Genomic DNA, 8,594 nt, shown 5'->3' with positions numbered 1-8,594 from the left:
AGGGCAGCAGTGAAGGTCTTACATCTCTCTCTCTCTGTCCATATTTACACAGAAGGAATCTTCGTTGCTGTTTCCATCACAGTTTTTTTTTGACCAGTCACGGTTGTTAGCCCTGAGCTGAACTCCCAAACGTGGAGGACCAGTGGACCGCTCTTAGTCTGGCCTCTACCCTTTGACCTGTTTGACATGGGTGACCCCCCCCCCCCCCCCCAAGAGCCAAAGCATGAAGTCCTGACTCTGGCTAATATGGCTCACTGAGACACACAAGCCCCCAAACCCTATGATAGGGTTGGGGGAGCTGATAAGTGAGAGTGGAATCTCACAGGAGATTCATTAGAAATGTGTTGTCACAGTCAGGATCGTAAAGGGAGCTTTTGGTACAATCGTACAGGAGAGGGTGTTTTGGACAGCGAGAAAGACTATCAAAGCTTGCTGTGGTATCAGGACCTACTGGAAAAATGGCAGATGGAAGTTAATGAGGTGCAGTTTGGGAGGACCAACCAGGGTAAGACTTGCACAGTGAGCAGAAGGATCTGGAATACAGAACCATAAGTCTTTGAAAGTGGCATCACAGGTAGACAAGGTTGTAAAGAAAGCTTTTGACACATTGGCCTTCATGGGTCGAAGTATCGAGGATAGGAGTTGTGATGTTATGTTGAAGTTGTAAAAGACGTTGGTGAGGCCTAATTTGGAGTGTTGTGTGCAGTTCTGATCGCCTTCTCCTCCCCCCCCCCCCCCCCGGAAAGCTATCAGTAAGCTGGAAAGGGGGCAGAAAAAATTTACAAAGATGTTGCCAGAATTTGAGGACCTGAGTTATAGGGAAAGGTTGGGCAGGTTAGGACTTCATTCCTGGAGGAGAATGAGGGGAGTTTACAAAATTATGAGCAGTAGATGGGGTAAATGGAAGCAGGTGTTTCCACTGAGGTTAGGTGAGACTAGAACCAGAGGTCATGGGTTAAGGGTGAAAGGTGACATGTTTAGGAGGAATGTCTTCACTCCTAAGGAGGGGTGAGAGTGTGGAATTGGTGGATGCAGGTTGGATTTAAGACAAGTTTGGCTGAGTATTGTACACGGACGGAAGGGGTTTGGAGTGCCTTGGTCCAGGTCAATGGGACCATACAGTTTGGCACATACTAGATGGGCTGAAGGGCCTGTTTCTGTGATGTAGTGTTCTATGATAAGAAAAGGGGAGCAGAATCTAAGACCAGGTTCATTAGAAATGTAAATGCAGGCTGCAGAAGTTCCTGTAGAATGGAAAATACTTGCAAAAGTTACTGCAGACTGAGACAAGGGAACGATCACTAACAAGAGAAAATCTGTAGATGCTGAAAAATCCAAGCACATAGTCCTGAAGGGGGGCCTCGTCCCGAAACAGCGACTGTTTTCTCTTTTGCATAGATCCTGCCTGACCTGCTGAGTCCCTCTGGCTCTGTGTGCTTGTGTGAGAGAGAGAGAGAGAGAGAGAGAGAGAGAGAGAGAGTGTGTGTGTGTGAGAGAGAGAGAGAGAGTGTGTGGTTGTGTGAGTGAGTGTGTGTTGCAAGAGAAATTAATTTGGGGAATGAGGAAATGGCAGAATTAAACATGGTAAACATCTTCATGGAAAACGACATGGAAATCCCAGAATGACCAGGAACAGAACATCTAGGATGAATAAATCCATCAAACCATATTGGCCAGGAACAGGCCATTCAGCCCACAATGCCTATGTTGCCATAGAACACTATCGCACAGTACAGGCACTTTGGCCCACAATGTTGTGCTGACTCTTTAATGTTGTGATGTTGTGACTGATTTAGAAGGCTGGCTCTTTTATAAACTGGACACACTGGAGGCTATGGTAGAACAAAGGACCCTATGGAAAATCCTGGCAATTCTGGACAATATTTCTCACCCTCTTCGTGCCACCTTGGCTGAATGGAGGAGCACTTTTAGTAATAGACTAAGACAACTACACTGCTCCGAAGAACACTATATGAGGACATTCTTACCCTTGGCCATTAGGCTCTATAATGAGTCAACCTATAGCCAGGGAAGTGATGACCCCCTCCTTGTTCACCTCCCTCCTTTCAACGTTTGATAGGTTTCAATTAGGTCACAGGTCTTCCGATGTGGTCGCAGGACAAGAGCATGCAAACTCCACACAGAGAGTGTCCGAGGTCAGGAGTGAGCATGCATCGCTGGAGAATCGATGTTATAGTTGTACTAACTGCAGGATCGTGGTCTGTTACTCCAGGTATAATTAGCTCAAGGGATTTCTGCTTGTGAGAAATTCTGTTGATTGAAAAGAAAAAGGAAACTGTGTGTAACAAATTATGTGTTGAATTGGCAATTGATGGTGTTGGTGCTGACATTACTTCAGATGATTGCAATCCTGTGCCTCCCCGTGTGTTGTCAATCTCATGGCTACCAGAAACATAAGCACATCCAGGCACATGGGTAACCCAGGCAACAGCAAAGCCTCAATGGGACTATCGTGAGTGGAATTTCAAGCAATATTCATTGTGTAAATAAAGCATTCGGGGGAATACTCACATGTTGTCTTGGATCAGAATGCACCAGTTACAAAAAGGCAACAGACCTACTGGAGTAGGCCAAGAGCCCCGGGCTGTTCCGGCATTCAATTCCATCTCTCGTTTCAACTCCAATCACCAATTTTTATATAAGATTCAAGATTCATTTATTATTAAGGAATGTATAAATTGTACAACGTTGAGATTTGGCTTGCTCACAGATAGCCACAGAGCAAGAAACCTGAAAGAACCAAATTAAAGGAAAAATAAAAATAAAATGCCAACACTAAATGCACAACAAAGAAAAAAAATACAAGTTATGCAAACAACTGAAGCTAACAATAACATTCTGAACCAACTGAGTCCTCAAATCCGAACCCTGGAGTAGGCCCAAAGCCTCGCTTCTCAGTTCACCATATTAGCGGCCATGGAGCACAACAGCCAGGGCAGTCTTCATAGCCTCAGGATCATGGAGAGAGGAGTGACCATCGTGCAGATTGAACGAAATTGGCTCTAGTCTCTTATCCCGACAGGCTGTCTTTTCATTCGATCTGGGCCAGCATTTAAACTGACCAAGCAACGAAATCGTGCAAGGCTCCGGCACCCTGAAGAGGGAAGAGAAGATTGCTGAGAGTGAGTGAAATCAGCTCTCGCCTCTGATCTGGGCTGGCATTCAAATTGTTTTAACAACAGACCGTACCTTGCAGTAGGACCCAGCAACTGCAAAGGACTTGGGGCCTAGACCACGCTGCCCAGCAACTGGCTCTGGGTCCAGATTTCACTGCCCAGCCCAAGCCACTCTCAAGCTCTTCAAATCAGCTCAGCACCCAGAGCGATCCAGGCTCGCACCCCGGCCAGTTGAACAAGCATTGGAACATGTTTGCCCAGGCCCCAACTTCTTTCAGCACACAAAACAATCCAACCTCGCACCCCGCCCAGTTGAACGAGCATCGGAACATCTGTGTTCAGGCCTGGCTTCTCCTGGTGCTCAGAGTGATCCAACCTCGCACCCCGCCCAGTTGAACGAGCATCGGAACATCTGTGTTCAGGCCTGGCTTCTCCTGGTGCTCAGAGTGATCCAACCTCGCACCCCGGCCAGTTGAACGAGCATCGGAACATCTGTGTTCAGGCCTGGCTTCTCCTGGTGCTCAGAGTGATCCAACCTCGCACCCCGGCCAGTTGAACGAGCATCGGAACGTCTGTGTTCAGGCCTGGCTTCTCCTGGTGCTCAGAGTGATCCAACCTCGCACCCCGGCCAGTTGAACGAGAATTGGAACTCCAGCTGCAACAATTCTGCAACACACCATCTCGACTCATCCCCCAAACTTGCCTCACCATCATTCACCCATTCACTGTTTGCAGCGATAATTTAACGCAATTTTCCTCAGAAAAGATATTTTACTGATGTTTTTCTTGGATTTTTTAGTTTTTCGATCACCAGACACTGACACACGTTTGGTAGCACCATCTTAACCAGAAGCCGTTATGGTCTTATTAGACCATAAGACATAGGTGGAGAATTAGGCCATTTGGCCCATTGAGTGTCTCTGCCGTTGAATCATGGCTGAGTTATTTTCTCTGTCAACCACATTCTCCAAAGTTCAAAGTTAGTATCAAAGTATGCATGTCATAAACATCCTAGGGATTCATCTTCTTGCAGATAGCATCACCCATAACCTTTGACACCCTTACTAATTACGCATCCGTCAACCTCTGCTTTAAATATTCCCAATGACCCGGCCTCCACCGCCGTCTGTGGCAGAGAATTCCACAGATTCACCTCCCTCTGGCTAAAGAAATTCCTCCTCATCTCTGTTCCTTCTATTCTGAGGCCATGCCCTCTGGTCCTAGACCCTCCCACTATAGGAAACATCCTCTCCACATCCATATCTAGGTCTTTCAATATTTGATGTTTCAATGAGATTCACTCTCAATCTTCCAAATTCCAATGAGCGTATGCTCAAAGACATCCAATGCCCTCATTTCATTCCCGGGGTCGTTCTGGTGAGCCTCCTCTGGACCCTCTCCAATGGCAGCACATGCTTTTAGGGGCCAAAAACTGCTCACGATACCCCAAAGGCAGTCTGATTTGTGCCCTATCAATCCTCAGCGTTACATCCTTCCGTTTATATTCCAGTCGTCCGGAAATGAATGCTGACACACACAAAACGCTGGAGGAGCTCAGCACCTATGGAGGAAAATCAACAGTGTGTGAAGACCCTAGGGGGCAGAAGGCAGGGTAAAAGGATGGGGGAGAGTGAGGGGCACGAGCTGACAGGAGGTGGGAGAAGTCGGGTGAGAGTGGGAAGGCAGGACCTGTGGGGGAGAGATTGGAAGAAAGGGAATGATGTGAAAAGCTGGGAGATGGTAGGAAAGAAACAAAATGGCGGCAGAGACAAGTTCCCAGGGTTATGGGTTATGGGGAGAAGGCAGAAGAATGGGGTTAAAAAGGGAAAATAAATCAAGAATTCGAAAATCAGAAATAAATCTGTTGTTAGCTTCAATTGTTAGTAGGATTTGTTTTTCTTTCTTTCCCTTGTGCATTGGGTGTTGGTCTTTTCTTTTTTTTCTTTAACAGGTTTTTTCAGGTTTCTTGCTTTGTGGCTACCTGTGAGCAAGCAACTCTCATGGGTGTATAATTTATACATTGTTTGATAATAAATATACCTGGATGGTGGAGCAGACTCGGTGGGCTGAATGGCCCAATTCTGCTCCTATGATTTATGGTTTTATTGTACGTGGCTGTTTTAGTGAGCCTTGGTGAGTACGTGGTCGAGGAGCGGAGAACAGCAAGGAGCACAGAGGGGGAGCAATGAGAGAGGGTCCCACAGAACTCCTGTTGAGTGGAGAAAGAAACATTCTTTAGGATCAACACGTCTCGAAGGGGCTTCAGAGTGGAGACACACAGCCTTGGTATCCTTTAAATATCTTGAGATCCAGCAGAATAACACATGTTTCCCGCCCAGTGAGCCTGGGACACCCATGTGAGCTTGCGGATGAACCATCGAGAGTGTCCTGTCCAGCTGCACCATGGTGTGGTATGGACACTACAAGGCATCAGGCCACAGCACCCTACAGAGGACAGTAAAAACCACCGAGATGGTCACCAGGGTCTCCCTCCCCACATTTCAAAATTCAAATTAAATCTTATTATCAGACTACATACATGACACCATATACAACCCTGAGTTTCATTTTCCTGCAGCAAATCTATAGAGTAGTAACTATAACAGGATCAGTGAAAGATCAGCCAGAGTGCATAAGATAACAAACTTGTGCAAATGCAAATATAAATAAATAGCAATAAATAACGAGAACATGAGATGAGATAAAGAGTCCTTAAGTGAGATCGTCAGTTGTGGGAACTTCTCAATGAATGGGCAAGTGAGTGAAGTTATCCTCTTTGTTCAAAAGCCTGATGGTTGAGGGGTAGTAAGTGTTCCTGAACCTGGTGCTGTGAGTCTTGTACCTTTTACCTGATGGGCAGCAGCGGGGAAAGAGCATGGCCTGAGTAATGAGGATCTTTGATGATGAGCGCTGCTTTTTCCTATGACAACGTTCCATATAGAAATCTTGCAGACGAAGGGCTCGTAGCTTTTTGAGGGTTCCTATCACCCATCTCACAATCTCACACAAGGATAGGTCACGTCATCTGGATATCTAATCTCTTTGATCCTCTATTGTTGGGAAGCAGGGATAGGAACATCAGGACCAGGACAGCCAGACTGGGTAACAGCTTCTACCCTCAGACTGTGAGATTAACGAATACCCTGTACCACTGAGGTCTCGTCACTGGGACTGTGAGCTGTTTACTGTTTACCTGTGTTGTGCACTACATGCATTTTGAATGACATTTTATTGTGGTAATATTTTGTTGTGGATGCACTGTGGCCCGGAGGAACTTTGTTTCATTTGCTGTATACACATACAGTGAGATAACAATAAACTTAAACTTGATGGGCTGAATAGCCTTTTCCAAGATGCATTTGTCTGTGATTCTATATCATCCCTCAGCTCACTTCTGTATCGCTCCCTCCTGATCAGTCTTTCTCACACTACTGATTCATCAGAATCCCTGTTCTTGCTGACTCACACTAGCAACACGTCAGTTTTAAAATTCCCATTCTTGAGTTCAAGTTTCATCATAATTTCACTTCTTCTTTTCTCTCTAGTCCCCTCCAAGTTCCAGTTTAATTGTCATGTAACCATGCCCAGGTACACAGGTCAATGAAACTGTGTTGTCTGTGGCCACAGTGCGGAGTATGGAGCACAGAGCACATATCGTTACGATTGTACGTGCACAGGTCCCTGAGTGGCACGGCCTGGAGATTGATGTCGCACGGGATGTTGTCCTGGAGCCGCGTACATAGCAGTTCCTCATCTCATCTCACGAAGGGAATCCAGCTTGTTTTCCGTGAGCTTACACCGGCGAGCAGGGCCGAAGGGAGGGGCTATCACCAACACAGCACAGATCTCAGCACTCCTGCCACACCACCCCCATGCCTTCTCCCCTCGATGGCTGTAATAGGCACGAGGGCCTGGCCCAGACCGCACCACCTCCCAGATCTTGTTGCTCCCTCAATTCTGACCATTGGCTTAATCCTCCTGCACCGGAGGACCTACTTTCAGCTGCTTTGGCACAGGAATCTCTCCCCTCTTCCCTGACCCAATACATTTGATGCAGCTGCTCTATGTCGCAAAAACAAAGGACAGGCTAACCCCCATTGACGTCAATAGATCTGGGGTTGAGATGGTGAACAGCTTTAAATTCCCCGGCATAAACATCGTCGAGGATCTCACGTGGTCTGTACACACTAGCTGTCTGGTGAAAAAGGCACAACAGCGTCTCTTTCACCTAAGACGGTTGAGGAAGTTTGGTATGGGCCCCAAATCCCAAGAACTTTCTACAGGGGCACAATTGAGAGCATCCTGACTGGCTGCATCACTGCCTGGTATGGGAACTGTACCTCCCTCAATCACAGGACCCTGTAGAGAGTGGTGCGGACAGCCTAGCGCACCTGTAGTTGTGAACTTACCATGATTCAGTACATTTACAAGGCCCGGTGTGTAAAAAGGGCTTGAAGGATTATTGGGGACGCGAGTCACCCCATCCGGGAAGTGGTACCGCAGCATAAAAACAAACTCCGGGACAGTTTCTCCCACCAGGCCATCAGACTGATTAATTCACGCTGACACAACTGTATTTCTAAGCTATATTGCCTGTCCTGTTGTTAATACTATTTATTGCAAATTACTATAATTTGAACATTGCACGATACGTAAGGATTTTTACTCCTCACGTATGTGATGTAATGAAGTCAATTCAATTCAATTTCATTCGGCGTTTGAAACAGCGGAAGGCACTCTAACCGGTTTCGGCAGTCTGACTTGGAGGCGCCAGTGCCCAGAATCACGAGAGGACTATCGACTCTCCCAGCTCCGTCAGGGCTCTCACCACCAGGGGCGTCCCTTCATCGGGAAGACCCACGCTCAATCATTTAGGAACTGATTCTTCCCCTCCATCAGATTCCTGCATAGTCTATAAACCCATGAATAATACTTCACTATTCTTTATTTTTGCATCATTTATCTATTTTTGTAATTTATTGTAACTTTATCTTTGCTTTGTTCTCCGCCGCAAAGGAACAATTTCTTCCAGACTCCGGACACCTTGACCGAATGTGACTGGATAGGGAAATCCTGATGTGTTTCGGATTTTTGTTCCGCCTTGTTTACCTTCCACCTATCAGCTTCATCCAGTTGAGCTGTCCCGAAAGGCTATTGGTTGCAGTAAAATAGGCGCGACGCCTTCATTGTCAACTGATGGACACGATACCCAATAATTTCAGCGATAACTGCGATGACGTAACGGGATGAGCATGATGGTCCAATCGTGTAGCAGAGCTCTCTTAAATCTCGGGTGTTATTTTACGCATGCGTAAAGGTACGGCGAATTTTTCTCCCAAAATTTAAAAAAAAACGGATGTTTCAAATTTAAATCAATATTTTTGTTTTATGTTCTGGGAGTGCATTTCACTCTAGCTTATTCTCAAAAGTACGGGAACTATTGGTTGGTAGGAAAGT

Source organism: Hemitrygon akajei, chromosome 11 (assembly GCF_048418815.1).
Source record: "Hemitrygon akajei chromosome 11, sHemAka1.3, whole genome shotgun sequence".
NCBI lineage: Eukaryota > Metazoa > Chordata > Chondrichthyes > Myliobatiformes > Dasyatidae > Hemitrygon > Hemitrygon akajei.
Note: the sequence above shows the minus strand (reverse complement) of the source record.